The sequence below is a fragment of the Dasypus novemcinctus genome, chromosome 20, assembly GCF_030445035.2.
Source record: "Dasypus novemcinctus isolate mDasNov1 chromosome 20, mDasNov1.1.hap2, whole genome shotgun sequence".
Lineage (NCBI taxonomy): Eukaryota > Metazoa > Chordata > Mammalia > Cingulata > Dasypodidae > Dasypus > Dasypus novemcinctus.
This window is the reverse complement of record NC_080692.1, coordinates 248,118-257,947: the sequence shown is the minus strand read 5'-3', so window position 1 is coordinate 257,947 and position 9,830 is coordinate 248,118.

The window sequence follows — 9,830 nt, the reverse complement described above, 5'->3', positions numbered from 1 at the left end:
ACAGATAAGCAATTTTCCATCACTATTTGTTCCATTGCAATCCTTTATTTATTGAATTGAGATGTCAGTTTTATCATTTCTTCTTGGATTAAAAAATTTAACTGAGTGTCCTTCAGGTCCTTAAAGCAATTCTGAGATTTTCAGCGATGTTTCTTGAACTTGACAGCATTGTCGTGATGTTTATTCTTCTTTTTTTCAGTGACTACTTTTAAAACACATTTTAAAGATATTTTGAGCTATTAGACTTGAACTATAACGAGGATATTTTTCATTGCTGTGTTAAGAAAGGTATCAGTCCTAAGTCCTGGAAAAGCATCATTTATTAAAGGAATTTTGTATCAAACTTTTATACATAGGTAACTCAGTACCTTCACTTTATTCTCTGGTTTTGTATCTTGTTTATCTCTCTTATGTTTGTATATATAATTTTTAGGGTCCCAAACTTCTTCCTAAATATCAAGTGAAATCATTTCTTATTCCATACCATTCCCTGGAGACCCCTGTGGATTTTCACTTTCATAAATCTTTAGTGATTTGATTGGTTGACCTTTTAGGAGCAAGATCTACTTTGCTTCCAAAATGTAACACCCTATTGGTATACAATAGGTAAGTACCAGGGAGTTTGTTTACAGAACCTTAGTGGTTGTTATCTCTTTGGGAGACAGGTGGAGCTTAGTAGCCACAGAATGGAAAATGGAATCTTCCCTGCCCCGCATGAGGCTCTAGAGTGTAGATGGTAGAATATAGTGTATAGATTGTATTTGAATCCAGCTTGCCACAGATCAGCAGAATGTCTCTGCACAGTGTATTTACCCTTCTTAACCTTTTTCTTTACTTCCTCATCTGTAAAATGTGAGTAAGAAGAATATTGACCTCAAACACATATGGCAAGAGGGTATAAATGAGGGAATAACACAAGAAGTGCCCATGTCTGCTTAGCTGCTCTTATAGTTTAGGCCTGTGCTGTTTAGTATAGTAGCCACTAGTGCAGATGGCTACTTAAATTTAAATTAAACATAAGTAAAATTTAAAATTCATTTCCCTAGTCATATATCACATTTCAAGTGCTCCAAGGCCTCCCATTGCTGGTGGCTACCACATTAGCACAGATGTAAGCACATGAATCATCCCGGAAATAGCTACTGGACTATGGTGACTTCAAGTCCAAATCCTTCCTTTCATCAGTTAAAAAGTCAGCTCAAAGAGGACCATCTCTGATAGGCTTCATGTCACATGTTCCACCTCTGCTGCTCTCATGGTCCTTTCTACAGAAGGAATGGCATACACCAGAGGGCTGGGAAGGGAACTCCAGCCACTCCCCTTGGCCACATGTTGCAGTGATGGGGTGCTGCAGTCATGGGCTGCATTAGTTGCCAGGAGGCATGGAAGAGATGGATGGGTTGAGCTGCTTAGGAGTCTAACTTTGCTGAACTTAGAAGATTTTCTTCACTGTCTGAATTGAAAGTGTGCCACCATTTGTAAGAAGAAGGAGAGAGTGGGTGGTTCCTACTGCTCCTGGCTAATTTCAGGACCTACTCCTTGCTTTAGCCCAGGAAGCCTCCCTAATTTCAGGTTATAGGCTTGTTCTTGAAGCTGAGTGAGTGAACATCCTCATTTGGTTGTGGTCATTTCTTTGCAGCCTTCTGTCCTATTGATAAATAGTTTGGAAGAAATCAAAATGGAACAAAGTAGTAAAGGAAGATAGTGTTTGTGAGGGTATCACATGAAGACTTTTTTCCTTCTCTCACCAGATATTGAAATTAAATTAGATAAAGAAGGATTTGTATTACCTTTTACAGTTGATGAAGATGTACACAAAAGATAAAGAAACTATTGTGGTTTTTACGTTACAAGGCCTGTTGAAGTGAATAGGCAAGGATTATTTTCTTAAAAGGGTGAGAAAAATAGATGATTTCAGAAATTAAAACTACTTCTCAGGATATTTCTTTTTGAAATTCCTTATAATATTTTATAAATAGCATCATTAATAAAGCCGAGTACATTTTCAGTAGACTAAAGAGTAACAGATTTGTGATTGACGTGAAAGTATTGGCCATTAGGAAAAGCCAAATCTTGAGTAAACACTGGCCAAAAAATATTAAGAATGTTTTGGATTGTTATAAAAAATAAGTTTATTTTTTGATTTTTTTTCAGTGTAGCACTACGCATTAATGGCCTCAAAAGATTTTAACAGCAAAAATTTACTAGGAAAAGAGGCTATTAAACAATGCCACTTCCAGTTACTTGATTATCAAGTTGTCCTTGTATGGTTCCATTTCCCCCACCCCCAAAGTAATCCCTAATTCAAACTTGCTTTTTCCAGGGTCCTAAGTAGTCTGCTAGCCCAGTGGTCTAAGAATCTCATATCTCTAATTTAAATACCCACTTTGTTAATTAGGCTTTTCTGGGTACTGGATATTTTTTATAAATCTTTGGCTTCTGTTTTGAAATATGGAATTTTCTTACCTTCAGTTTTCCAAAAGCAGAACATGCCTATATTCTTCATAAGCTATGCTCAACTCTGTGTTTAGAGTTATTAAATTATTGGAATATCTGTTTTAATTTCCCCCTGGTATAAGGGAAAGAATGGACAAGATGACTCACTAAAACCAATATCTTCATCACTCCCTAATGCCTAAGACATTATTGTTTCCTTTGTAAGTTACTTAATAAGGCATTATGATGATGAGTGACTAGAATGTAGATGAGTTTCCCAAGTTCTCTAAGGTATCGGTGCTAGTCTGCTCCCCGGTTTCCTCTCTGGCTTACTCTTGTCCAGTTCATCTTGCACACCCCAGACTAATCTTCTGAAAACCCTCAGCATGCCAGCCTGTTATCAAAAACCTTGTCTCTTTCCTACTCACAGGATACAGTAGAACCTCCTCTGCTCTGACTTTTGTGACCCCTGCAGGATGCACCTTGTTACCTAGGTCCAAGCTGGTGGTCTCTTCCCTCCCACCTAATCCACTCCATTCTCTCTTGCCTTGCTCCTTTGCCCAGTGCTCCCTCTCCCTCCAGACAGCATCTCCCTGTGACTAAATTCTGTCCATTCATTAGCACCCAACTCAGGACTCTTCTTTCCCCACAAACTAAAACCCTGAACTCCTCTGAGTGCTGGAATGCTGATTTTCATCACACACTCTGCTTTGGCTTGTTGCATAATTCTAGTATTGATTGTGTCTTTGAGGACAGGAATCATGTTTGATCCTTCTTTAAATATCCCTCTTATTTAACCAACAAATATTTATTGAGCTCTTATTATGTGCCAGGCATTGTTCTGGTCTCTGGGAGTAAACAAGTAAGAAAACTGTGACTTTGCCTTCAAGGAGCTTCCATTCTTATGTGTGTGCAAGTGTTGGTGGGCAGGTTGTTAGAGACAAACAAGTTCAACATGGTAATTTCAGTTATGAAGGATTATACTAGCCAGTTCCTTTTTTCTTTCTTCTTCTCATAACTGATCCATTTTCATGGGGCTGAGATGGTAAAATCAAGGCTTGAATTTGTCAAATATTTATCAAGAAAATTCTTTTCTCAAATCCCTGGGGTTCAGTGCTGACAAGAAGGAATAGTGACTTCAGAACTCAGATCATGAAAGGAGTTGTGTTTTTATGGGAGTCAGTATAAAAAGAGCCTTATTTGTGAATTAGCCACTTTGCAGAATTATGGACTATTTGGTGATCTGAAAAGGATCTGTCCAGATCTTACAGAGACATGGAAGGAGCCCTTATTTTCCCTATACTGTGTATACCAAGTGTCAGTGATTGATTTAAAATTAAAGTTCAATTTAATATTAGTATCATAGATACTTGACTTTATATGTCAAACAGAACTGATCAAGTACAATAAAGGAATACAATGAATGACTATTTTTAAATCTGCCATCTTGTAACAGTTATCTGCTAAATGAAAAGAGTATGCTCTTTAGAGAACTTCATTTCCTCTTTTTACAAATATAAGAAACATTTTTTCCCCATGTCCTGTTGTACTTTGTTAGCAGATATAATGTATGGTGAGGAGGAGCAATGGGAAAACAGATGACTGCCCTTTAGACTACTATAACATTTATAATTATAGAACGATACAGAAAAAAATCCTTTAATAAAATACAGGGAAGTGAATGTGTCTTAAGCAGCTGGACTCCTACCCACAATGTGGTAGGTCCCGTTTTCAGTTCCCAGTGCCTCCTGAAGAGGATGAGCCAAATAACAAGCTGACAGGACGAGCTGACTTGGTGAGCTGATGCAACAAGGTGACACAGTGAGCTGATGCAACCAGATGATGCAGTGAGTGATGTAACTAAGAGACACAGTGAAGAAACACAATGAGACATATCAAATGGAGCAGAGGTGCTTTGAGTAATTAGGAGCCTCCCTCCGACATGGGAGGCCCCAGGTTCTGTTCCCAGTGCCTCCTAAAAAGAAGATGAGCAGACAGCAAGTGCAAACACCTGGGGGGGGGTCAATTAAAATAAAATCTTTAAGTATATATGTATTCAGGAGCTTTTATTTTAAATGTACAATGAAGTAAAGTAAATTTAGGGAGGGTTGTGAGAGGGCAGGTTTGATTGTGGGGGAAATCTTCTAAAACGTAAATCATGAGTGAATTACATTGCATTTAGTGAAGTACAGATGCTTCACTCTCCAATTACGGTCAGGTTAAAGCTTAAGGGGAGAGTGAGAAAAGGCAGGCAGGTGTGGAAAGGGCTGCAGAGTTAGGAGACTGGGTTTCTACCTCCGGCTATTTCTGGGACCTTGAACAGGGTAAGTAGCTGCCATTTACTTTGCACCTGCTCTGTGCAGAGCTCCATGCTAAGCACTTGAACACAGGCCTGTATGATTTCCAGGGGCCTTGGACTTGGGCAATGTTCCCTCTCCAAAGCTCAGAGATGGTCAATGCCTGCCTTGGATATAGAACCACGGGTGAAGATGAGACTTGAACCTGGTCTGAGCAGCGATGCAGCAGAGGACTGCGAATCTGTGTTCAGGAGTCAGGCACGTGGGATTGATTTCAACCTCTCTTGCAAATTGTATAACCTTGGGCCTCATTTCCAAATGGCTAATCAGAAAATAAGGATGAAATGAGTTAATACACATAAAAACATTTAGCAAAAGGCCCACCACAAAGTAATCACAGGACATATTAGCTAGTAATATCTGCATTTCTACCAGTATTAGGGTTCTCTGAAGAATCAGCCAATAGGATATGGGGCCATATGTAAATAGGAAGGGATTTGTTAGTAGAATTGGCTTAGTGACCCTAGGGATAGGCAAGTTCAGATTTCCTAGGGCAGGCCATGCATTGGAAACAGCACAGGAGATGACTTCCTCGGGAGAAGCTGGAGAATTAGAGAAAGGAGTTGTGACTGCTGAGAGACTTGGTGTTGCTTTAAGACCTCCAGCTGCTGGGGTGATGGGACTCCCCTCCTTGCTGAAGGCAGTCACCCTTGTTTGTGGATGTAACCAGCCTTAGATGCAACCAACTGCCTAATAAGCTAAAGTCACCAACAGAATGTCCTCACAGTGGCAGGCCAGGGCTTGCATCATCCAATGACTCGGCACCAACTGGACGGTGATTAACCATCACATGTAACTTTTTAGATCTCTTTATCTTTACTTTTTAAGGTTTTTTTTTTTATCTTTAGCATAGGTTATTGAAACTCTATGAGTTCTAGAGCTCTAAGTTCCCTTTAAAATTTTATGCTTCTTTGCAGAGAAGGAGTGAGACATATAGAAGCAAATTAAAGATTGACCGGGAGAGAGATGCAATCGATTCGGATGTGTTCATATGCCCAAGTGAATTGCCACTCACCTGGGGGCCAGGCTGAAAGGACTCTCACATCTTGGAAACATGTGAAGTGGTCTCATTTACAGTTCTTAGCGGTACTTATTTACAGTTCATGCAGTTCATGGCTTTGGGCCTGAGCCCTGTTCTGGATCATTCTATGCCTCAGAAACCCTTCCACAGTCCCTCTTTGCTACCGAGACCAAGCCCAGTGTCACGTCTGCCTTCTGTGAGTTCTCTTGTCCTTCTCTGCCTCACCTTGCAACCCTCCCCCACCACCCCACAACTCTAGTCCATCCTCCTTGTTTCTCAGCTCACCCTTGGTATGAAAGTAAACCCTGAGTTTAGAGTTTAAAGAGGGGAGACCTGACTACATTGCCATGCACATTGGTAATGTGGTTGTGAATACTGTGAAGAAAACGTGCAGCCTAGAACATTCCTCCACCCTCTCCACTCAGGTCCTCATCCATCATGGCCTTTTCCTGCATTGCTCTTTCAGTTCCCTCCTCCGTGGAGCCCTTGCCTCATCTGGCCTCCCCCTGCCCACTTCACACATCTATCATATAAGGGATTCCCACTTGCAGGTGTTGTGCTAAGTGCTCCAGGGTAAAGGAGAAAAGACCCCCTGTGCTTGCCTTAGCAGTTGTGTGGGACAAAGAGATAAGTGAGTCCACATTCCAGTGATGTGCAGCCAGCATTCTGGAAGCATGTGCAAACCTCTGCGGGAGTGCAGGAGACTTCAGGCCAACCCAGGGAGTGAGAGGAGGCCCTTGGGTGGGTTCCTGAGTTGCAGGCTGCCGTGGATGGGGAGCATCTGAGACATGGCGCCGGCTGCAGCACACTGTGCAAAGCATGAAGCAAAGTCAGGCCACGGGGCTGGCGATCCCTCTGCAACTGCTTAAAATGTTTCATCCTGCAAGAATGCATGTGCTTGTTATGAAAAATTTAAGCTACTGAGTACATGACTGCTGCATTCACTAACCATCCCACTACAAGGGGAGGGATTTGACAAGTTGTTGGATTTCAAAGTCCAGTCCTTACGACCCGAATCCTCATGTATATCTAATTCTAATGTTTCTACAGACACAAGCCAAATGGGCGATAATGCTGGGGCCATCTGACTTCCTCATATACTCTGCCGACCAACTCTGTAGTGGTGTTAGACAAAGCAGGTGACATCTAGTAGCAAGTGAAACCAATATTCAAACCATTTTAGTATTCACTGCGTAGCACTGGTCTCTGATGATGACCCTGAAGAATTTGAGGTGACATTCACATAAATGGTTAGAGATTAGCAAAACATTTCCCAGTGTCCCTGTGGGAAGTATTGGAGCCATGCATTTGAAGATAATTTTGAACACAGCATCTTCTTGCCATTAGTCTTCAAAATTAAAGCAGAGAAAGGAAAATGATTAAAAAGAGCTGTACTTGTGAGCATCACCTCTTAAGCAATGGAGGTATTCTCTGGTCAGTAGAGGGCAGCAAAACTTAGTAGATTTATTGGCCACCCTTGAAATTCTGGATGGTCCCTGGATCCTGTAATTGCTGGGCAGAGCAGTAGCTGCAGAAGGGTACAGTGACCGTTCCGGCTGAGCAAAAGGGGAGCAGTTTCTCTTGCACTGCTTACCTTCCTCCCAGTGAAGAAGCACTTTGCCTGAGCCAGGCCTGGAAGCAGAGGGATGGTGCTGCTGGGAGAGGTGCCTGTGGAGTGTGTGGTCCTAAAAGTTGCTGCCTTCCAAGCCTTCGTAGGCTGGTGCATAGGGAACTTGGGGAATGCTTGTCAGATGGAAGGAGGACTAGGGAGGAGCAGAAATCAGTGTAGTTGAGATAGTCCTGGGGAAGAAGAGCAGTCAGTTCCCTCCAAAAATACTCCACACCACAAGGGCTTGGGCCACAAATCCAGAAGGGATTTTGGCTCATTGGTGAACTGAGCACCTCTGGAGGCTGAAATATCCCCAAAATTTCAAACAAGTGTAGTCTAAATATTGTAGGATAGTCAATGAAACATGCCATGGAATTGCTTAGGGCAGCACCTGGCAAACAGTGAAGGGAATGCTTAGTCAATGGCAGGTGCTATCGTCGCTTCTCATAGAGGTGCTAGGGTGCTTTCTTTTCCAGTCAAATTTTATTGACACAGCTTTTGGTGAGGGTACATGTAAGGAAGGGTAGGAGAAGCACAGACTGGCTTGCTGGGTCATACTTCTAGGGGTGCCATAATTCTAGGGTTCCCTTCTGCTAGTGTGCTGTACTTCTAGGGGTACCATACTTCTAGGGTCCTCTACTTCTAGGGGTGCCACTGTGAATGTGTGGTTACTGTTTTTGTTAATTAGCATCAAGGACATGGTACTGAAAAATCTCTAAAACCTCTGCCTGAATCAAGGACCTGCAGGCAAGAAGCCCCTTGAGAGGGGTGCTCGTTGGTCCCGGCCTGAGAGCTACCCCTCCCCTGCCTGCCTGTCCACCTGCACTCCCTGCTGCCTACCCCTTCTCCTCCCTTTCTGTCGCCTGCACATCAATGGGCTCGGCCTCAGGGCCACCACAGATGCTCTTCCCTCTGTCTGGAATGACCCACTGTTCCCCAGATTTCACAAGTCTGGCTCCTCATTATCATTTATGTTTCAAGCCGGTCTTCGTAGAGCCGCCCTGGTTAAAGTATTCCCAAGGCCAGTTTTGTTCCCCTTTTCCTTTTTACTGATACACACACACACATTTGAGGCTTTAGAATTAAGTGAATTTTCGACAAAAGGAACGCACCTCTTTTTTTTTTTTTTTAAAGATTTATTTATTTTATTTAATTTCCCCCCCTCCCCTGGTTGTCTGTTCTTGGTGTCTATTTGCTGCGTCTTGTTTCTTTTTTTTTTTTTTTTTTTTGGCAATCAGTTTGTTTTATTTTTTTTTATTATTTATTATTATTTTTCAAATTACATTATGAAAAATATGAGGTCCCATTCAACCCCACCGCCCCCCACTCCCCCCACTCCCCCCACTCCCCCCACAGCAACACTCTCTCCCATCATCATGACACATCCATTGCACCTGGTAAGTTCGTCTCTGGGCATCACTGCACCCCATAGTCAATGGTCCGCTTCTGTTGTCGTCAGCGGCACCATTCCTGGGCAAGCTGCTCTTTCTTTTCACGCTGGGCGGCTTTCCTCACGGGCGCACTCCTTGCGCGTGGGGCTCCCCGATGCGGGGGACACCCTTGCGTGGCAAGGCACTCCTTGCGCGCATCAGCTCTGCGCATGGCCAGCTCCACAGGGGTCAAGGAGGCCCGGGGTTTGAACCGCGGACCTCCCATCGGAGTGCCTTGCCACGCAAGGGTGTCCCCCGCGTCGGGGAGCCCCACGCGCAAGGAGTGCGCCCCGTAAGGAGAGCCGCCCAGTGTGAAAAGAAAAGAGCAGACTGCCCAGGAATGGCGCCGCCCACACTTCCCAAGCCGCTGACGACAACAGAAGCGGACAAAGAAAGAACACCCAGCAAATAGACACCAAGAACAGACAACCAGGGGAGGGGGGGAAATTAAATAAATAAATAAATCTTTAAAAAAAAAAAAAAGAAACAGCAGAGGGCTGCGGAACAGCTGTTTTCCCAGATATTACTTGGCTGGATTCGATTCGTGCCGCACCTGCCAGTACCGTGAGCGGTGACCCCTCTCGGTGACCGAGGCGCTGAAAACTGATTCGTTGCACGTTGACACGATGCTGCTGCGGACACAGAGTTAATATACGATGGCAATGAATTCCACCTGTTTCTTCCACTACTGTTCCGCGGCTCCTGGAGGGTTTCAGATGCAGCGCGCGGGTGGCCTGCACTTCTTCCAGACAGCCGGCTTGGGACCCTCCCCGAGCTCAAGGGCAAGGGCAAGTGCAAGCCGGCGCAGGCCGCCAGTCCAGCAGACGCGGCTCCTCGCGTCCCAAGTGGGCGCTCCAGGGAACTGCAGGGAGACAGGAGGGCACGGTCCCATCCCCAGCCCGGCTGCGCCCTCCCTGCGCCCCAGCCCTGCGCCCCAGCCCTGCGCTCCCCGCCCAGCTTTGTGACGTGAGGCTGCG